At 41.5% G+C, this 23,200-nt stretch overlaps 1 protein-coding gene across 1 annotated transcript in view; it reads left to right on the top strand.

Moving 5' to 3' along the window:
* Nucleotides 1–10,720: 10,720 nt before the first annotated feature.
* Nucleotides 10,721–23,200, top strand: part of baz2a.L (bromodomain adjacent to zinc finger domain 2A L homeolog) — a 62,101-nt gene continuing 49,621 nt past the window's right edge. Inside the window, exon 1 of the mRNA XM_018244899.2 lies at nucleotides 10,721–10,832. The gene's annotated coding sequence lies outside the window, so the exon portion shown is untranslated. The remainder of the gene's footprint in view (nucleotides 10,833–23,200) is intronic.

The raw sequence follows: 23,200 nt of genomic DNA, 5'->3' as shown, positions 1-23,200 counted from the left end.
TGGAGAGTCTTCTGACAGGGTCCTTTCACCTTACTCTTGTTAAACTAGCAGCTAGGCAAGGCTCTCTTAGACAAAAAAGTTGAACTTGATTTTTTTTTTTTTGAATCTTGTCTGCTGACTAGTTACTATGTTTTACTATTACTTTAGCAAACGTTGCCCCTTTTATTAAATTTTTTCTCTTGTGTGTTGTGTTTATTTCTAGATGACAATGTATGCAGTCAGAAAACCTGGCTGTTTTTTATTTTTTTTATTTTCAGGATTGAGTCTACACAACTTGTGCAAGCAGTGTATATTTTTCCTTATACTGACCGCAGTATTGCTTTTTAACTAAAAGTAGGCACTGGCAAACTATAGGTGATCGTACACAAAACCATTAATTGGCGGTGTAGAAGTAAACTGATTTTTGTGCCATCTACAAACAATGTTTTTATCCTTATTTTCAAAGTAATGTTGTATTTTCTATATCCACACACACTTTCTAAGGCAGGGGTGTCACCAGATTTGGTGAGGTGAAAATGTGTGGGGGCCGACCATTCAGCCCGACATTCTTTGAACCATTAACATCATTTAACTCCGTCATGAAGCGGTAGCAGTATTATTTGGGCACATTAGTGAAATGATCTGCCACTTTGTCTATACTGCTGCCTGTGTGCTGAAGGTGTTAGAAATAGACATGTATGTGAGAGTGGTGCGTCCTTACGTGCCAGTACGTGTCTATTACTAACACCTTCAGCACACAGGCAGCAGTATAGACCAAGTGGCAGATCATTTCACTAATGTGCCCAATTATTACTGCTACGTGATTCCTGATCGCACTGTGCTGGAGGGCCACATTATTATTAATTTCATTACGGAGGCTGAGGGCCGGTGTAAATTTGAAAATGGGCCGCACTTTGGACATGCCTGTTCTAAGGGAACAATAACCACAGCCCAACCACAAGCTAACTACATCATATTAATACTTTAATTGCTATTTGTATTTATCAATGGATGAAAGGTAGAACTCACCATTTGAGAAATACGGTTCTAAAAATCCCATGGGAATGAATAGAACCTGGGTGAGTATTTATGAAGCTCTAAATTTGCATTTTGATGAATCTGCCCCGGACTGTGTTCAAGATAACTAGAGGATGGTGCTGCAACAGCTTGCTGAACTGAGACAATAAAGTATACTCATTTTATTTACACCTCTATTCCAAGTATATACAGGAGAAAAAAGTCTGTTACACACCAGCAGGTTTTAAGAGGTTTTTTAATAGACGCAAAGTTCTATCCCCGATATACCATTAACGAGCATGGCTATATCAGGGGTAATCTGAACAATCTAATTACGATGTGCAATGGGCTCCGGCGGGATCAGTCGGGTCAAAATCAAACCTGTCCGATCTCCGCCGGACGAAAGATGTCGGCACTCTCCACACACGATCCGAAAATCGTACGAATCCTCGATTCGTACGATAGGATCTGTGCGTCTATGGCCAGCTTAAGATGGCAAATCTTTCATGTAATTTACACAACAGATTTTTGTATCAGTCCCATTATATTTGACCCATGCGACTACATCCGACTTGTAGAATGTGTTCTGTTAATCCGACTCCATCCTACTAAATCTCCTGTGTAGTTAAGCCCTTACAAATGGGTGTTTTGCTCTGTGGTGGATCTCCTTCATTTCACCTCCGGGGAATAAAAAAAAACAGAGCTTTTTCTTCCGTATTGCTTCATACTTATTTGGATGCATGCAAGTGCCAAATGCAACATGATGCATTCCACCTGTGTTTGGTGCATGTAGGGTACGATAAAACCTGGAAACACAGTGGCGGTACACTTCTATTGTTATGCCAATGCAGTGGATGTAGATCTGTACCATTAAAAAGGTTGAAAGCAGCCATATGACTAGCTGTAATGCATCACTTAGGCTAGATATAAACTTTTATTACACAACCTTCAGAGATCATTTGCAAACAATCTTAAAGGGATACTGTCATGGGAAAAAAAAAAATTTCAAAATTTATCAGTTAATAGTGCTGCTCCAGCAGAATTCTGCACTGAAATCCATTTCTCAAAAGAGCAAATAGATTTTTTTATATTCAATTTTAAAATCTGACATGGGGCTAGACATATTGTCAGTTTCCCAGCTGCCCCAGTCATGTGACTTGTGCCTGCACTTTAGGAGAGAAATGCTTTTTGGCAGGCTGCTGTTTTTCATTCTCAATGTGATTGAATGTGTCTCAGTGGGTTTTTATTATTGAGTGTTGTTCTTAGATCTACCAGGCAGCTGTTATCTTGTGTTAGGGAGCTGTTATCTGGTTACCTTCCCATTGTTCTTTTGTTTGGCTGCTGGGGGGGGGAAAAGGGAGGGGGGTGATATCACTCCAACTTGCAGTACAGCAGTAAAGAGTAATTAAAGTTTATCAGAGCACAAGTCACATGACTTGGGGCAGATGGGAAATTGACAAAATGTCTAGCCCCATGTCAGATTTCAAAATTGAATATAAAAAAATCTATTTGCTCTTTTGAGAAATGGATTTCAGTGCAGAATTCTGCTGGAGCAGCACTATTAACTGATTCATTTTTTAAAAAAAAAAAATTTCCCATGACAGTATCCCTTTAAAATGCTACTGTCTAAATCACAAGAAATACATTGCAAAGTAAACTGGCCTTTTGAGGGGGTAAAAGCTATATACATATTTATTGAGTAAGGAGCATATGAACTATTGTGCAAATTCCCACTATTGTCAGCAATATCTTTTTATGCCTCCTCTGCAGCCCTCAAAGACTGATGGATATTTGGGCAGCTTTTGGTTAGGAAGGCTATTGACAAGTCCCCATACATGGCCATTAAGCGGCTGATGTGGAGGGGTCGTTAGCAGCTTTTATCAGGGTATGGCCAGTTTTACACCTTTCCTGGTGTTATTTTTAAAGGAAAACTATACCCCAAGAATGGATACTTAAACAACAGATAGTTTATATCATATTAAGTGGCCTATTAAAGAATCTTACCACACTGGAATATAGATGTCATAAATATTGCCCTTTTACATCTCTTACCTTGAACCACGATTTCGTGATGCTCTGTGTGCTGTCTCAGAGATCACCTGACCAGAAATACTGCAGCTCTAACTGGAACAGAAAGAATTGGGTTATTAAAATGGCAATTTTCTGTTTAGGATTACCCAATTGCACATACTACATAAAAATGGTTCATTAGGTGAAGCAGGATGTTACATATGATCTCTATATTTTTATATAGACCTACATTGTTTGGAGGTATAGTTTTCCTTTAAAGGAGAAGGAATACAATTTTCTACTTGGGGGTCCAAAAAATTAGGCACCCCCAAGTGACTACTTTTACTTACATGACACCCCAAGTAAAGTAGTCACATGGGGGTGCCTAACTTTTGGCACCCCCAAGTAGAAAATGGTATTTCTTCCGCTTCAATAGGTGATATCCTGCTACATGGATCCTTTCAATATGAAGATTGTTATTAGATAAAAAATGTTTCTTGTTTTGTCAGTTGGCTACAGTATGTAAAAAATGGGAATCAACTTTGTTGGAATCCTGGTGCTTCCGTGGTTATTTGCATAATAATCACTGATCTGCTGGCTTTAGTCAGATGCTGCAGCTGTTTTTTGTGGGTGTGTTCCTATTGTAATCCTATTTCCTTCTTTTTTAAAAGTATTTTTTTTTATCTTCAAACAAAATTGGAAAAAAAAGGACAAAAACAATTAAACACTTACAAGGTCAGATGTGATAAGTGAAGTGTGAGATGATCTTTTGTGCAGAGGCATAAGGCAGGGGTGCCCAAAAGGTAGATTGGATCCAGGGCCGGAACTAGGGGTAGGCAGAGTAGGAACGTGCCTAGGGTGCAAAGCTGGGGGGGCGCTAGGCACGTACCTGCTCTGTCGCCTACCCCATGTCCGGTCCCCTCACTCCCTGTCTTCCTGTACGACGATTGGGGCTTCTGCGCATGTGCGCACGCTGACTGGCGCTTCTGCGCATGCGTGCCGGCGTTGACATGCACAACCGCGCCGGCGTCAACTTGGGCATATGCGAGCTCACCCGGCGCTGCGCTGGCCAGATCACCAAGGGTGCCCGGCCAGTGTGGCCTGGCTCTGATCAGATCTACCAGTAGACCTTTAGCTGGTGAGCAGTACATCTCAAGACACTGTCAACAAACAGCTTGTCTAAATCACCCTCCTATTTCATGCTTTTCATTCAGATATTTAATTACATAAAAGTTACATAATAAATAGTGGTTATAACTATACATTTTTCCATCATAATGGGACAACATCACTAAAAAGTAGACCACACATTAGAAATGTATGGGCACTCCTGGAATAAGGGAATGATCTCTTTGGACTACAGGCACCCAACAGCAGTTGGTTGGAGAAGCATGATTCCATCCAAGGGGCCCTGATTGCAGAAGTGCTCCATATCTTGATAGAAGAATATCTGGTGGGTATTAAGGAATCCATTACACCTATGACACACACCAAGTGGTTAACGCTCTTGAGGATCCAACAATTAATAAATTAAATTAAAGATATTTGACCAATAGGTTTTTGTTTACAGACTGGACCATATTAAAGAAGTTTGCTTCATACGCACCACATTTGGGGCATTTGTTTACTGCAACTAGTGATGGGCAAATTTCTCCTGTTTAGTTTCACTGAAAAATTCACGAATTTCCCGCAAATTTCGCATAACGGCGAAAAATTTGCGAAAAATCATGAAATTGGAAAGTTCACGGAAAATACGTGAAATGCTAATGTTTTCAAGAAAAAAAATCATGAAATTCGAAAGGTTTTCATGAAAAAAATCGTGCAATTTGAACATTTTCACAAAAAAATCATGCAATTCAAACGGTTTCACTTAAAAATTGTGAAATTCAAACGTTTTCAAGAAAAAATCGAGAAAATCAGAAATTGACGCCGTGAATTTTCACGGGGGATTCGCTAATTTATTCACCAGCGGCAAAACAAGGAAATTCACCACAAGTTAGTGCCAGTTGAATTTATTCGCCCATCACTAACTGCAACCCATTCATGCCATGTAAACTTGGTGGAGAATCTTGTATTAAATTAATCTCTAGTTTGTAGTTGTTGTCTGTAAAATCTACCCACCATTGCTGGGATAAATCAGGAATTTCTGTTCTCCACTAATTGAACTGAATTGAACACTTTTGGGGTATTGGCCATGAATGCATGGAATAGTCTGGGATAATAGTTTGGCATAATTTGGTGAATGTTTTCAAGCTGATGCTGTTGTAGTACTAGTAAAAGAGTGGAGAACTGAAAGGAGAAGGCATGCCGCTGTTGATAGTATTTGATAAGAGGCATACCGGATACTAAACAGTTGGGCCAGCTCTGAGTGCTCTGGCAACTTGGGGGCAGATTTATCAAAATGTGAGTTTAGAGCTTGATAAATAAAAACTCATGTTCTCTTCATTCCTATGGGATTTTTAGAACCATGTTTATCATATGGTGAGTTCTAACTATCACCCATTGATAGATACAATTCTAAAAACCTATAGGAATGAATAGAACATGGGTGAGTTTTTATTTATTAAAGGAGAAGGAAAGCTATGTAAGCATTTTATTGCCAATAGATTAGTTGCAAAAGTGCAAGCTAGAATGCCATATTTATTCTGCAGAATGTTTTACCATACCTGAGTAAACAGCTCTAGATGCTCTCTCTGTTTGTTTAGGATAGCAGCTGCCATATTAGCTTGGTGTGACATCACTTCCTGCCTGAGTCTTTCCCTGCTCACTCATAGTTCATTGGCTGTGGGGGCTGCCTCTGGACATGCTGCTGCTGTCTGGATTCTCTATCTGGGCATGGCGCTGAGTACAGGAGAAATAGCCTGCACTCACTTCCCGGCTCTGCACTTCCTAACGCTTTGTGACCTGCACTTGCAGCAGACTATTCTCACTCTCCATGCTCCGCACCTTGTCTATATACACGGCCAGGCAGTCATTGAGCTCCTGCAGATCGGTTTTCTCCTGCAGCCGATAGATACGGGTCGGACTGAGCGGGGTGCTCATGCTGCTTCTTTGGCCGGAGCTCCTGGGGCCGCTTGGTGTGGTGGTGGCCATTGCACAGTTGATGGCTTCTCACGGTTCTACAACAGCAACGGTTCTCTGGCTAAATTCTCAGTTTTACTGCCCGCAAATTCGCACTCCGGGGCACCCCCCACTGCTTAAAATACGAGTGCTTTTGCAATAAAAATAAAGCAATAATTAAAATATGTGCGTTAAAAACCAAGGGCAAAAATTGTGCTGAATCCGCCGCACACGCACTCGCTCAGCACCCTCCCCCACTCAAAGCCGCTAATGTACCGCTAATTATTTCAGTGTGACTGCCGTGGACTGCTCGTTACATGCTGAAGCCTAAAGATCTCAGTACAGCACAGCAGCTTTCTTTGTACAACTCATGCAAGTGGCCAACTCCAATACTCGCCATATACCCACAGCCTCCTTCAGATGCTATCAGTAGCCAGGGAGGAGAAATCAAACACTGCAGCATGGATGGTAGCCCTGTCGCCTTTTTTTAAGAGTTTTGATAAGTTATTTCTTTATAAAGGCTTTGCTATTTTAAAGTTTAATTTGTCTTGGTGTTTATTTTTCGTTCTATACTAACGAATTAAAAAAAAAAAAAATTTGATGTTACTGTTCCTTTAAGCTGAAGGCAGGAAGTCTGATACAGAAGCCCATGTGTACACAATAGAAGGAAAGAAATGCAGTGTTTCTTTTGACAGAGGACTCAGAGCAGCGCTACATTGTGGAACCTTCTGATAAGGCTTACATAGTTTTAACCTTTTCTTCTCCTTTAAGTTCTAAACCTCACATATATGAGGTCCCTTAGGCAGGGTCAGTCTGGGGGCCTGGGGCCTACCAGGGCTGCTGCCTTAGGGCCCCCCCACACACACCTCACGCCCCTGGCGCAAAATTCTCTACGGCCCCCCGCTGATAACGCAGCCCTCCTCGAGCCACCTCCCCGCCTGTGTTCCTTTTTGGGTCAGGACATCTGGGCAGCAGGGACTGGATCTGGCCCAGTCCGACCCTGCCCCTAGGTTTTTGATCATATTTTTGATTCAATTAAAAATCTTTGAGGCTTCATAGATGGGCCAGTCTTGGGGATTTATAGTTATTTATAAAGGTTATTAAAATAGGATGACTCTAATTCATAGTTTTGGATTTGGCTGAATGTTAAATCCTTCATTGAAAAAAATTAACCCAAATAGTAAACCAATGTTGTGCTTGAAATTTTTCAGCCAGGGAGATCATTGCAGCAGCATATGGGTTAATGCCTGGGAAGCTTCATTTAGTGCTGATCCACAGATGATTTATATCCGCTGGGACATACAGTTAGATTTCCTCAGCCCATCTTTTGGCAGGCTACTAAAGACAATGGGAACACAGAACTCATGTGGCGAGGCCTAGCCAATCACACTAGCCAATTTTTTTTTATTCTGCATTAAATTAATGGGCAGTCCCAGCCATTTAACACGGAAGTGCAGCTAACCCTTTCACTAACTAAAAGCAAGATTTAATACTATAGGGCTGTTGAAAGGAAAGTGTCCACAAAATGAAGATTAAAAGTACAGGTGAATTATTATCCTGTTAATGCTAGGTTTGCTTGCAATGCTGCAGTTTATTGGCTTTATTAAAAGGTTGTTAGTTACAGGATGGAACATTTTGATGAATCACGCTAATGTTGCTGTTGCTACTGCATGAGTCTTTCCTGGCAGATGCTGAAAGGAGATCATGTGCTAATTGTCATGCCTGTGAAATATTGTCCATAGGTGTTTTATCAGATGGAAAATGTGAAACCAAACTTGGCCCAAAAAAGCATCAAAACTATCATTTTGTGCAGAGGCCCTCAGAGATGAATTGGTCAAGTGAGAAAACATTTCCAATGACAGAATGTTACCTGCTTCCACCACTTTGCAAAGGAATAGGGTTGCCATTTGTCCGGTTTTGACTCAATCCAGTTTTCGTAAGAGCTGACCGGGTCACAACTGCCTGCCGAGTTTTAGGAATTTTCGGATAGGACTTCACAGTGAATGGCAGGGTAATCAATGATCTCCGAATCATAGTCCAACCCCCTGACATCACAAGCCTGCCTGCTAAATGTCACCGCCACCCAGGTCCGGACTGAGAATTAAAATAGGTCCTGGCATTTCAGGTACACAGAGGCCCAATCAGCCCACTAAATACTGAAATTCTATGGGACCTTATAGCAGCCAGAACCCACAGATTGCCAGTCCGGGCCTGCCGCCACCTAACGTCACACACTGCCTCCCTAGATCACCTGCCATGCCTCATTGAGACAGACTTCCTCCCCCATATGGTGGCAACCCTACAAAGGAACAAGGTAAGGGAGAGATTGCATGACACTGTGAGCCTAAAAGTGGCCATAGAAGTTACAGTCACAATCGTTCCTTCGACCAATGGTCGTTCATTTCCACTACAAACTTTGTTGAGTTGAATCATAAGATAAAGGTAGGTAAAGGTAGAAATAATAAAATTCACCTTTATATGACTATTCAGCAGTATGCCCTTGACGATTTTTGGGTGCCTTATCAAAATTTTCCATCTTGGCCGATCGTCTAGACGACAGATATCCCAGTTATTTGTCAATATCGGTCGTCACTTATCCCACTATACATCACTGAATATCTCCCCTTTATGGGTGTGGAAAACTGGTGCAACCAAGCACAGGTGATCAGTGATATTAGGTATGTCTGTGTAAAAAGAAATGTAGATTTAAATTTATTTCAGATAGTGTTTCAGGTTCAGATAGTGTTTATGCACTTATTCTACATAACTCCAACTGAATGAGCTTATGTCAATAAGACAGGGGTATATCTTGCCTTCAAGTGATTCAGAGAAAGTCTGATGGACTTTGGTGGAAAGGAATTCCAGTGAAGAAGCGGTGGCAGCATAAGTAGGGTTGCCACCTTTTAGCCCCTGTGGAGACTGAGCTGGGCTCTGACGCAGAGGGGGCGGGACCGGGAGATGCAGAGGGGACGGGGCTATTACTTGGCAATCGGCTGATCGGGAATCCTGCCCGGTTTTTTCTAATTTGGAAAACCGGGCAGGCAGTTTTGAAATTTTTGAAAACCGGACAGGTGGCAACCCTAAGCATAAGTGAAGTGTAAAATCTGTTTATTAAAGGGAGACTATACCCCTATTTAATGAGTAATATGAATAGGGTGTATGCTGAACATATTGTTTAAATCATGTAAAATCTATGGTTGTTGATATCCATTGAGCTAAACAGGGCAAAGGGGGAAACTGAAGCTACTCCATGTTTGGTCCTTGTGAGGTAGATAATTTAATTACCAGTGTACACAATGAGATCATAACAATGGCATATACAAGCACATCAGATAAGGAAAGCTTAGCCAATATGATTCACAGACACGGAACTATATACAGGCAGATAATTTGCCAACTCTGCCAGTATTAGACACATTTAATATAAGGTAGCTGAGAACTAGCTGAAAGACAAGAAACGCAAGAGGCACGTGCCTAGGGTGCAATAGTGGAGGGGGCGGATTTTATTAGTAAGGAAGTGTTTTTTGTTTTTGCTGATGACAGGACATTGGTGAGTTTAAGATAGAAAATTTCTACAGAATGTTGTGGCCAAACACATACATTATACGGGCAAGTAGCCAAGATCAAAAAGAAAGCAGGCCACTTGGTTGTATAGTAAAAGGTTGTGTAGCTTAGAGATAGTAAAGAGATGGGGTAGAGGTTAACAAGACTGGAGGGAGAGCTGTTTTATTGCAGAAGCAGGGATTAGTGCATATTTATATTGAGAAGGGAACATTCTATTTGAGACAGAAAGATTGAATATATTAGTAACGGCTTTGATTAAACAGAGGTGAGACTGTAGACACATTTGGGAAAAATAGGGTTGAGAGGGCAGGTACTTTGATGTGAGGAGACCTTCCCTGTTCTCCTGGGGTTATAAGGGGGAGTTAACCTATAAGTTAACTTGTAGGAGGGAAGTGACATCTATGATAATGGAGAGGAAACAGTGACAGCTTTGGGTTGAGAAAAGAATAAAAACATATTGCCATGCCCATCTTGAAACCAAACTGGCACAATATTTCATTCATAGTCCTCTACAGTAGTATTTATTGTGAAAGAAGGATACACAGAGTGAAATCAAAGGAAAGATAGACGACAGAGATGCAGAACAAACAGATCCCTTTATAAACAGGAAATTAAAAAAAGAAGCCTCCATACAATTGGCCCTACAAGGGATATGTATGCCCCTAGTCTGCCCAAGGGCTCCACACGCGTCTTTAGATGATCGAATACAACCCAGCCCTCCCACATACACACTGACAGATAATAGTCTCTCTGCAGATAAACCTGTACAGCAATGGCCTGTATTACACTAAAAGTTCATTTTAGGGTGCGCTATCTCTTTAAATGTTTCAGCACAAGGGGTTCCCCAGCAAATGGGATTCCTGGCATCATAATGACAATGTCCCATATGCCCTTCTCTGTAAAGGCAAAGTGGCCGCTGCCTGTTAGCCGTGTAACCCAACTCTGTCTCCAGTCTTCCCCCAGTCATAAAAATGAATCGTGCCTCTTTAAATAATTCATGTTAATGTGTAGCTGCTGCCGGCTGGGGATAATGTGAAAGCGGTGACATCAGCAGAGGCGGCAGCAGCAGAGCAATAACAGGCACCTGCTTCCAGCGAGCGAGACACATACACACAGGGGAGAGGGGGAGCCGGGCTACACCCCCTACTTACTTCTCTCTGCACTTCAGCTCCAGTACAGAACAGGACAGGATCCCCCCCCAGGTGAGTGTCGGATAGTCCCAGCCCTTCCCCCTGCCCCCATCCCACCCGACTCCCCGACCATCCCAGCCTCACTCTGCACTTTCGCTTCCACTCTCTTCCTGCAGCTGCTGCCGGCTCAGCTGCTTCTGCTCTTTTTCAATAGAGGCCTCGCCTAATCCACCTCTGTGTGATATTTGTCTGAGCCGCCCATCCTGCGTAGAACATCGCCTGCTCTCATGTAACGCACCTTCCTGCGCCAAAGCAGATCCTCGTCTCCCACAACCCACCCACTGCTTTTTAATCGCGCGCCGTTTATCCCGAGATTCGTCCCTCTCTGCTCTCTTTTCTGCTACCTATAATTACCTTGGCTCGTGAGTCGTGACTTGCTAAAATCGTTTCCCCAGTGCACAACGCTCAGCTGCGACTTCTGCAATTGTATGTTTTCTTCGACCTACCAGTAGGTGTCACTGTTCCTTGCGAGCAGTTCTTTCTGACCTCAGCAACAGTGGCCCCTAGTGGTAGGTCGGGGAACATGCATAAGCATCCAGGTTTGTACTGGACAGGGGGTCCCTAAAGGTGGCCATACACGGGCCGATAAAAGCTGCCGACAGACCGAGTTGGCAGCTTATTGGCCCGTGCATGGGGCCCTCCGATGGGCTACCCTGATCGATATCTATTGATCGGACGGGACTAAAGATGGCCATAGACGCAAAGATCCGATCATTGGCAACATATGCCATTAACAAGCATGGCTATATCGGGGGTAATCTGATTGTTCAGCCGTATGGCCGAACGATCCCATTAAGATGCGCAATGGGCTCCAGCGGGATCGGTCGGGTCAAGATCGACCAAATGACCGATCTCCGCCGGACGAAAGATGTCGGCACACGCCACACACGATCCGAAAATCGTACGAATCCTCGATTCGTACAATAGGGTCTGTGTGTCTATGGCCACCTTAAAGCTGGCGATAGATGTAAAGATTTTTAAAAGATCCGATCGTCATTGTGAGACCACGATTTTCTTGGAACGATCGTACCAATTAACCATCAATTAAAAAGACCAATTTGCCAGGAAAACAAAGGGGAGCTGCCTGCTTGGCCCTGCAAACATAGACAGATTGCACTGGGACCGACAGATTTTTTAACCTGGCCGATCGATTTCCTGACAGATGTCGGCTGAAAAAATCATAAGATGTTCGATCGTTCGAATCCCACTAAGTGCACGATAATTTCGAAGGATTGGTCGGACTTCGCTAAAATCGGTAGTTCGCAAGAAGAATAGTCGCATCTATAGGGAGCTTTAAAATCCCGTCAGATCGCGGCCGCATCTGTTCATTGATGTGGCCCCGCGATCCGACCGCCCGTTAATGGAAAACTATACCCCCAAAATGAATACTTAAGCAACAGATAGTTTATATAAAATTGAATGACATATTAAAGAATCTTACCAAACTGGAATATATATTTACATAAATATTGCCCTTTTACATCTCTTGCCTTGAACCACCATTTCGTGACTATCTGTGCTGCCTCAGAGATCACCTGACTAGAAATACTACAACACTAACTGTAACAGGAAGAAGTGAGGAAGCAAAAGTCAGAACTCTGTATGTTAATTGGCTCATGTGACCTTACATGTGGTTTGTATGTGTGCACAGTGAATCGTACGATCTCAGGGGGCGGCCCTTATTTTTTAAAATGGCAATTTTCTATTTATGATTACCCAATGTCACATACTACTAAAAAAGTATATTATTATGATAATGGTTCATTTACATGAAGCAGGGTTTTACACATGAGCTGTTTTACTCAGTATCTTTTAATAGAGACCTACATTGTTTGGGGGGTATAGTTTTCCTTTAAGGTGGCCATAGACGAAAAGATCTGCTCGTTTGGCGACATCGCCAAATGAGCCAATCTTTCCCCGATATGCCACTAACGGGCATGGCTATGTGGGGGGTAATCTGAACGTTCAACCCTATGGCTCGATTCGTACGATAGGATCTTTGCGTCTATGGCCACCTTAAGCCATAGGATCCGATCGATCGGATCAGCCCGATATTGCCCACCTCAAGGTGGGCATATCGGGTAGAGATCCACTCGTTTGGCGACATTGCCAAACGAGCGGATCTCTCCATGTATGGCCACCTTTAGTATAAGTAGTGCTCTGGCATTTTTTGATGCAGTTAAAGGGGTTGTCCGCCTTTAAACTAACATTAAGTATGATGTAGAGCGTGATATTCGGAGAAAATTTGCAGTTGGTCTCTAGTTTACAATTTCAGCAATCTGGTTGCTAGGGTCCAAATGACTCTAGCAATCATGTGTTGATTTGAATAAGAGCCTGGAATATGAATAGGAAAGACCGGAATTGAAAGAAGTGATAACAACAATACATTTGTAGCCTTACAGAGCATTTGCTTTATATGGGGTCAGTGACCCGCATTTGAAAGCTGGAAAGAGTCAAAGCAGATAACACAGAAACACTAAAATATAGGTCATGAAGACCAATTGCAAAGCTGCTAGGAACTGGACGTTCTTGAACATATTAAAAGTTACTTCAAAGGTGAACCACCCCTTTAATCTCTTTTAAAAAGACATTAAAGGAACAAATCATGATTTTACTAACTGTGTCATCCGTGAACATTCCTTGTGTGACTCATGTTTAGTAGAGGTCTTATTGCTAGGTTAATGTAAGTGAACTGGTTTGAGAAAGGTGGCCACATTTCTATTCACCTGACAAATACCCAGAAATGCACCCATCAGCTATATGCCAATCTTAGGTGTTTCACTGCTAAATCTCTGTATTAGCCATCAGGTTCGGACTGGCAATCTGTGTATTCTGGCAAATGCCCGAGTGGCTGCTGTAAATTGCCATAGATAATCACTATATAGTGGGTAGGGATGCACCGAATCCAGGATTTGGTTACGGATTCGGCCATAATTTGGCCTTTTTCAGCAGTATTCGAATTCGACCGAATCCTTCTGCCCGGCCTAACCGAATCCTAATTTGCATATGCAAATTAGGGCGGGGAGGGAAATCGGTTGACTTTTTGTCACAAAACAAGGAGTTAAAAAATGTTTTCCCCATCCCATCCGTAATTTGCATATGCAAATTAGGATTCTGTTCGGTATTCTGCCGAATCTTTCGCAAAGGATTCGGGGGGTTTGGCCGAATCCAAAATAGTGGATTCGGTGCATCCCTAATAGGGGGCTGGTGGGGGTTTGTTTGGGCCTCTGTGTACTTGAAATGCCAGGGCATATTTTAAATCCCAGTCCGGGTCAGTTTGCCATCGATTCCCAATAGGCAGTTTACAATCTAAAAGTACCAGTGTCTCCTTGTTATAAAAAGGAGTCAGAAGATTCAGAGTCCTGGGCTCTCAGATCTGCCAACTGCCAAGCCCTTGGGTGCCATTGTGGGCTTGTGCTGTGGATTTAAAGAGAAAAGATAATAAATTAGTGTCAGATTGTGAATGAAAACTGGTTTAACAAATGTTATTTGTTGTCTGTGAGCAGTGTGAGGAGAGAGAAACAGGGGAAGGCGCACAGGCAGTTCTGCATAAAATGTGGGAGAACATGGCGGGGAGGCAAGTGTATGGAGAATTTAGAAGCGGAGTGGCAATGGGGATGAGACAGTGAGGAGGTGAAGCTCCTATTCCCAGGAGCACAGCAGGCGTCCCATCTGTCGTGGTGCACCTTGCAGCTGATAAGGAGAGCTAGTGTGTCATTTGTCTGCTTTCCCCCAGGCAGAAGGCGAGCAGCTGGGAAAGAGCAGTCAGGGTGAAATAAAAGCAGAGCTTATGAAAGGGTAGTTCTCTTGTGGGCTGGATGCTTCATCTTAACCCTATCAGTTTTAAACCTGACAGACAAGCAAAAATTTCATCATGAAAATACTTGAATAACAAGAAAAAGTTACCCAGTCATTGCCCGATGTGAAGCCTTGCACGCCGTTATTAAGGCCAGCCTCCCCTGACCCTGTAATGGTGAACTTTGCCTCCCAGGAACCTCTGGCTCAGCAAAGGGAAAGCATCCCAGCCTCTTGCTCCTTCCTCCCACCATACTGACCTGCACAGTTTTAGGACACAGTTTTGCCCTCATTTGGGTTGTTCCCTCTGGGGAAGGACACACTATCTGGTGAAAAGTGAAAAATGTCTTGATATACTATCTCTCAGGGCCACCATTGGGCGAAAGAAACGTGCAACGGGAGACATGAAGGTCCCACTCATTGGTTACAAAGCTATGGTTTTGAGGAGTGGGTGTGATTTGAGGGGATTGTGTGCAAAGGTGTGTGTGATTAAGGTATACTGGGGGCATGACCAATATGGTTTGGCCCCAATTTAATTATTTGTCAGGTGGCCACCACCTTTCAGGGTGCTGAGGCAGGGGGGCTTAATAACCAGAATTTACTAAGGATGGACTATGTTAAGAAATATGAGGCCCTATGATTTCTTGTGCCAGCCTTACTGTCTTTCCCGCTGCAGCTCACAGAATATCACAGAATGACCTCTATGATTTATACAGTATATAATGCCACCCCTCCCCCCCCCTGAGAGGAGCCCACTCTTTCCTAACCTCTGCCATTAACCGGCAGCCAACTGTATGTTACTCAGTTGCTGCTGGGAGAATCCTAAACCTGTTGAGCTATAGTTCAACAAGTTGAGCTGCAGGTGATGCAGAACAACCCAACCTCTTTGTTACACCCTTCTTAAAGGAGACATATAGGATAAATGAAAAAACCCTAATTTTGCAGGCAATTATAAGTAATAGATGATGTTGCCTTTACATGCCGTTAAAAAAATAATATCTTTAAAAGTAGCCCCTTTATTGGAGCTCCATATAGATGTTCTCTGGTCCCTGTCTGTGTTTCAAATGAGGGCTAGGCATGTCCCTGCAAGATGCACAGTAGGAGGGGCGCAGCCAATCACAGCCCTGCAGTCACACAAGCACAGACAGGCTTCAGTTCCCTATGAGGTCCTGCTAGCTGCTGATTGGTTCCTGTCCTACGGGTCAGTGAGCTGAGAGCCCTGCACAGCCTCGGAATTCAGGGAGCAGGAAGCGGAAGAGAAGGGAGGGATTTTTAGGGTTTTTGCAGAAATATTCAATAAATCAGCCTGAAACACTTACTTTTTTAAGCACAATCATTCTATATCTAAATGAGTATAACGCACTGGTACGTTCTTATTTTTTACACAAAATGTTTCCTTTAAATTGTTCTTGTCTCATTATTTCCACCCAGAAGCTTTGGTCCATTCTCTTGGGTCCAGCATATTACTATTGTGGCCTGCCAATCCCAACTAATAATCATGAACTACTGATATCGGTAAATTTGATGCTCCATGCTGGTCAGAGCATGAAATGAACCAAGTGAAGAGGATCCATAACTCTTCTTCATATCCTGTTGTTTCAATTGTCCTGGTTGCTTGCACGAATGATCTGAACAATTAATGTGCCATACTGTGTGTGTGGCCCCCTGTGCATTTCCAGCTCAGAATACCTGATCATTCTGTGTATGACTGTCCTAAGTAGTTGTTTTTTTTTTTTTTTTACCCACACCCGCCACCTCCTCTCTATTTATAGGCCTGCGCTGTGATGTCACAAAAGGGGAGTGGTGAATGAGCGCCTATAAAAACAGAAGTACGAAGCCGGCAGTGGAAAGCAGGCAGAGGTGCTCAATTAGAACCCTCCCCGCACTTGCAAATGGAGTGCTGAGGTTGGCCCAAACCAACTGACCTGTGGATCCCGCTGGCCCCGCTGGGCGCAGCCCAGGGGGCCCAGGAAATTTTGTCGTATGGGGCCCTGTGATTTCTGATGGCGGTCCTGAACCTAATGGCACGGCTTGTATAACTGATCTCATGCTTCTGTCTGTACCCATTAGTGTTGCCACATTTTCTGGAAAAAAAATACTGGCTTCCTATATATTTATCGTTTTTCCCCTATTAATAACATTGGGATCAACCATCATTTTTACCGGCCAGGCCAGTAAAATACCGGCCAGGTGGGAACCCTAGTACCCATTGGAATGAAGACTAACACACAAAAAATAAGCAACCAGTTTTTATAAATTAACATGGATGGTTGAGTGTTGAGTCACAGCCACATTGCACCCCCACCTAATTGAGCAGTGGCCAGCTTAGGGTTGCCACCTGGCCAGTATTTTACCTGGCAAGGCTGGGGCCGATATTCCAAATTTACCGGCAATGTAGTTGCCGGTAATTTGTAATACCCTTAAAAAAAAGCCAGTGGCCTGCCCCCAATTCCCTCAGAACTTACCTTTTTTTTAGCCTCCTGGCCATCGCTTGTTTTGCTCCGCCCCTTTTGTGGCACACTGCGTGAACCTGCCCCCATTTTGTTCCCGCCCCCCCCCACCATCCAGTAAAGTTTTTCAGAAAAGGTGGCAACCCTAGGCCAGCTCCATGTTAGAGTTCCCATCCCTTCCAGCTATAGTCATGTGATCCCAGTGGTGGCCAATAAAAGGGTAACCATTTTGGGAGTTTTAACCTTGAAAGCAGCAAGTAATTTGCAGGTAAAATTTAGTCCCTGGGTGAAATGTATAATGAAGCAGTTGAAATCAGATGAAAATGAGTGTAGGACTGGCCCAACCAGGGCTGACATCGTTGGCCAGCTTAAATATATTGCAAAAAATAGACCCCTGTCCTTAATACACTGATAACGGGGGATTGCAGATGATCTCTTGTATTTGTCTGTATACATGTTGTGGTCACAGCCTCATTGTGCCCCTGCCTAATGGTTTAAAAATGAGTGGGGAGCACAACTTTCCCCTTTTTCACATAGATTCTCATCTCTGTTGCAGATCAGTTAAATGGGTTGTTCACCTTTGATTTAACTGTAAGATGTAGAGAATGATATTCAGAGACAATTTGCAATTGATTTTCATTTTTTATTATTCATTTTTTTATTTAGTTATTTAGCAGTTTATTCAGCAGCTCTCTAGTTTGCAATTTCAGCAAACTGGTTGCTAGGGTACAAATTACCCTAGCAATTACATTTTATAAGAGACTGGAATATGAAGAGGAGGGGACCTGAATAGAAAGAGGAGTAATAAAAAGTATCAATAATAATACATTTGTAACCATACAGAGCATTTGTTTTTTAGATGGGGTCAGTGACCCCCATTTGAAAGCTGGAAAGAGTCAGAAGAAGATGGCAAATTAAAAATAAATAATGCAGACCATTTGAAAAGTTGCTTAGAATTGGCCATTATATAACATACTTAAAGTTAACTAAAAGGTGAGCACCCGTTATGCTTGTGGCTATGGTTGTGAAATTCATAGAACCAGTAGATATTATAATGTACAGAATTACAAACAACTTGTGAGTACAGAGCATTAGGGTAATTGCTCACACTGCAAATTACCTTGATGCTTGGGAATCACTATTGCTAATACTATTGCTGGCTGGCCCATGATGCTTCTCATTCTAGTAAATGGGAAGCAACACAAGGCCTATAGTAGCATTTCATGTTCCATGACATGGCTCCCTAATTTTCAGTTGGATAGGTGATTTTTTCTAAATTCGTTTATGCCTTTAGCTTCCATCACTTCAAATACACAGTGTGTTACAAAGTGTTATTTTGACATCAGGCTGCTTGATATGAAAGATTGTTGTCTTTTAATCTGCGGCAAACACAACAATGAATTTGCTTTTATTTACTCGAGCATGTTGAAACATTTTTAACATTCTTTGAAAGCTACAAAACAACTGAGCTGCCTGCAGAAGAGATTGTTTTCCCTTAGTCTGTAACAGAGAGATCACATTTTTCATATTATTTAGAAAACCACTACCTTAAAGGGGCAAATCACCTCATATTTTAGCATTTTCATTTAATACCGGTATCTCTTTTTTTAAAAGAGGCACATTTTAAAAATGAATCAGATTTATTTCTCCCTTTCTCATGTTCCAGGAAACAGATAACTTTCTAAACTGTTGATGTTTAATACATCCGTTCACACAGCGCTCATAGCAGCAGCTTCTGCCTCTAAGTCACAGAGCAACTGTTACAACTAACACATTAGTTGCTGATATGTCTCTGATGATGCTGGGAAATTTATTCATTAATGTATCAAATTTTACCATTTTAGTCCGGCCTAGTTTACTGAGTTTATATGAGATGAATGAAACAAATTCTATTTCAGAATTACATTTAGGAAAATGTTAATAATAGAAAATAGAATTCAATATTTAAAAGTCATTGGTATACTGGCAATACTTATAAATAATGTATAATGCTCATTCATATGTCTCCTTAGGCTGGACAGAAGGGAGAAGTGGACTGCATGCAGGTTCGTTTTTTGGCACCCTTCAGAAGGCAGGGTATAGGCCAATATGAGCCTGGGTATTGCATTACAGCTTAAGCTGGTTATTGTGATTTAGGGGAAGTGGGGGTTGATGTTATACTTGGAGGGAATTAGTAAAGTGGGAGAGATCAGTTGTAGCCCCATCACCCATTAAAAGCAGGTGCAAATGATCCTCATGCACTGGTGAAAAAGGGTAAATGGCAAAAGATGCAACATTGTAGTTACGTTGGCAGAGGGGAATTTTGATTCTTTTGATGAGGTTTTTATGGCAGAAGGCTGAGCTAGTGATGTGCTGATGCTGCTTTTTGTATGCAATTTCCATTTGGCAAAAACTCAGCAGCATCACTGAAATCAATTGTGACGGCAAGAGGCAGTCAGGAACTTCTCATACTCACAATATTCCTGCTTGCTTTGTGGATAAAACATCTTGTCCTTGGAAAAGGTCTCAGAGCCAGAAAAGCTTTTAATATTTCGTTTTTTTCCTTACTATGCCACAATAAATAGTATCTTATTTTTAATGCAAAATATGGATAATTATAATGCCTATGGCATGTATTTTATTGTCTAGTATCCTTTATCCTGTTTGTCTGTTCTCCACTCGATTTGGTGCAGCTCACCAGTTTAAAAAATTTTCCCCACCTATTCCCAGGAATAACATTATCCTAAAATAATCCAGAAAACCACTATTCCCATTTAACCTGCAGAAAAATTCAACCATCAAAACCCTTCAAGAGGAAAGGTTCTGTTTTAGAGCAGGTTGGGGCTGGGCTTGATGGTTTATTTTCACTTCCATTCAATATGATTATTTGATTATACATTAAAGGCATTGTTATGCTGGAAGTTTTGCGTTTGTCCATGTTTAATTTTTCTGGAATTGATTTCCTACTAGAAGGCGCAGATTAGCAATCTGTATTTCTTGGTATGCTACTCTTTGTGGACACTAATGAAACTGGTGTAGAGTGGTCAAAAAGTTTGAAGTGGTTTTTATGGCCAGATGCATTAAAGGTCGAATATCGAGGGTTAATTAACCCTCGATATTCGACCGGCGAATTAAAATCCTTCGATTTGAATATCGAAGTCGAGGGATTTTGCGCAATTCGTTCGATCGAAGGAATAATCGATCGAACGATTAAATCCTTCGAATCGAACGATTCAAAGGATTTTAATCCATCGATCGAACGATTATCCTTCGATCAGAAAAAACTTGGAAAGCCTATGGGGACCTTCTCCATAGGCTAACATTGTCTTTGGTAGCTTTTAGGTGGCGAACTAGGGGGTCGAAGTTTTTCTTAAAGAGACAGTACTTCGACTATCGAATGGTCGAATAGTCGAACGATTTTTAGTTCGAATAGTTCGTTTCGAAGTCATAGTCGAATGTCGAAGTAGCCAATTTGATGGTCGAAGTAGCCAAAAAAATACTTCGAAATTCAAAGTATTTTTTATTCTATTCCTTCACTCGAACTTAGTGAATGGGCCCCTTAGTGTTCATAGCACCCAGTATGAGCCAAAGTCAAAATGACATTTTGGCAAACACCTTATGCTTTAGCGGGTGTTCTTTTCTTTGAAAAGTTTCTCTTGTGTTACCCATACACTCACGAGACAAAAAATACAAAAAGGGGTTACTAACTGATTTTTGGAATGAATAGAATATTAATATGTTTCTTTTTATTGATCTTCCTATTAAATAATAATTTTAGATCCTTATGTTTTTGAGGCACCTGAGTAAGCCATACATTTTTAAATAATGATAATAATATCACAACAGTATTTGTTGATCTGTATTGTTAATATCTTTTTTGTTCATTATTATCAAGCACACTCAAATAATATCTGGATACTATAGTTCTATGTGGCATCAGAGCTGTCTCTGCATTGTAAAGTACACCTAGGATAATTATTCATTCCCATTAATCTAATATTGACTTTTGTTAAGATCATTGTAGAAGCAACATAAGTAACTGTTTACAGAAGGCATTCCAATAACTAAAACAATGGGACAGCTAAGCATTATCTTGTCAAAGAGAGACGATGAATGTTCAGCTGTATATGGATGCCTAAGGCGGCATTGCACTTCTGTAAGAAATTTAGTAATGGAAGTAGGACCAGTCTTTGGGTTGTGCAACCTGTGCATCTATATAGGATGCCAACCTTAAAGGGAAAGATCAACTTAACAAAATGTTTTATTTAAAGGAAAAATTGGCACCTGCAATGTTTTTTTTTGTGGTTGCACATATTTCATTATCTGATTTTTGGGTGTGTACCCAGCCATATGTGTAGGAGGGGTGTGTGGCTTTACTGCATAGTCCAAATTAGTACTTTTTAAAGGTGAGATGGCAAGAGACAGAGGGACATTAGGGTCTGAAGGTCAATTATGTATGGTAAAACTAAAGGCAGGATAAAGTTTACTAGCTGACTATCTTAGAGAATAGACTAGTAAATTAGAGTGTTTAAAAGCTGCACTGACTTCAATGTTCATTTGTCATGTTTGCCTTTTTTATTTTTGCAACCTAACCAAATGCTAGACCTCAGAGGTGGGGCTTTAACTCAAAATGTTTGCAAACATGTGTCTGGCTAAAGCCGCTAGGCTGTAACATTGGAGAGTGATGGTGATGATTTCCATGATAACTATGATGAACTTGGTAAAGTCACCATCTGACTGTGCCTAGGACACAAAAACTCCACTAGAAGCTGTAGTGTATAAAGTTAATCGCTATGCTTGAAATATTTCAGGGATCATTTACTAAAGGATAGTAGTATTATTATTATTATAGTAGTATGTGTATATATTATTATATTATTATATAATATGTGTATATATCTGGTTAGGGCACATTTTACAAAATCCTGTGCCCACTCTCTGTGTACATATGAGTAAAGAGTACTATTAGTAAATAGGAAGTGTGGCTTATTGCATAAGGTTACTAGCTACTGTCTAAGGAGTGATAGAATGCAGACAGAACTGCAGTCTGGTCCTCAATTTAGACTATCTGCAATTCTGCATTTTAAAGAGCATGTAAAGGCAAAAAAATAAAATCCCATTTTTACTTTTGTTAATGAAAAAGAAACCTATCTCCAGTATGTATATTATGTATATTATGTATATTTTTATAAGAAACCTGACTATGCAGTGAAATTTTCCCTTCATTTACTGCTTTGGATAGGAATTATCAGACGGTCCATAACTGCTCTGCAGGAAACAATCATACTTATGAACAGCAGGGGGAGCCCCCGCCTTATTTCCCAATCTTGCAGAAGCATCTTTGTTTGTTTCCCTGTATAGCAGTCGGCAACTGTGTAGAGATTTATATTGGATTTTTTTTTGCTTTTACATCCCCTTTACTGTTTCCAACTCCAGCTGCAGGGACAAAGACCATGGAGCCATATTTAACAGATATACTAGGATTCTATTTGGAGGATTATTTTGCTGCAGCCACTGGTTCTGCAGAGTTGGAGAAAGTTTGTATTAAATAATACAAAAACTCTAAAATCCACATTAGATTACATGACAACAGAGGACCTAGTGCAGTCTGCATATTCTGATTATTAATCAGTCTTGCTGTATCGGCTTCTGGCAGATATTATTTGACTTGTGCTGTTTTGATAATTTATGATGATCCCTAAGCAGCCCAGACCATACTGAGCATGTGCACAGTCTTGGTCTTGCAAAGATGTTTAACAAAGTTACAAGATGGTGACCCCCTGTGGCCAACTTTGAAAGCATAAATCATTTGTTTGAATAGGCTTGTGGCACAGTAAGTTCATGTTTGTTTAGTTTACAAAATACAGCATTTCTACCCTTATTCTATTTTAGAATTTACTTCCCCTTTAAATCCTGATTTGTTATTCCAGCTGAAAAATTGTTCTAGAATCAGTTGAAACTCTCACTGGCAAGTTCAAAACTGTCTGGAAGCAAAGTCAGGACAAGAACGATTTGCCATTAGAATGTTTTTATGGGTGCACAGCCAAACATCACCATTTGTAAAGCCAAGGGTTGACTAAAAAGGTATAAAGATTTCCCATCACTAGACCCAGCAGAAATGCAGAATCTGAATCGATGAACTGCACCGGCCTGGGT

Source organism: Xenopus laevis, chromosome 2L (genome assembly GCF_017654675.1).
Source record: "Xenopus laevis strain J_2021 chromosome 2L, Xenopus_laevis_v10.1, whole genome shotgun sequence".
NCBI classification, from domain to species: Eukaryota; Metazoa; Chordata; class Amphibia; order Anura; family Pipidae; genus Xenopus; species Xenopus laevis.
This window is presented reverse-complemented; position numbering and strand designations above follow the sequence as displayed.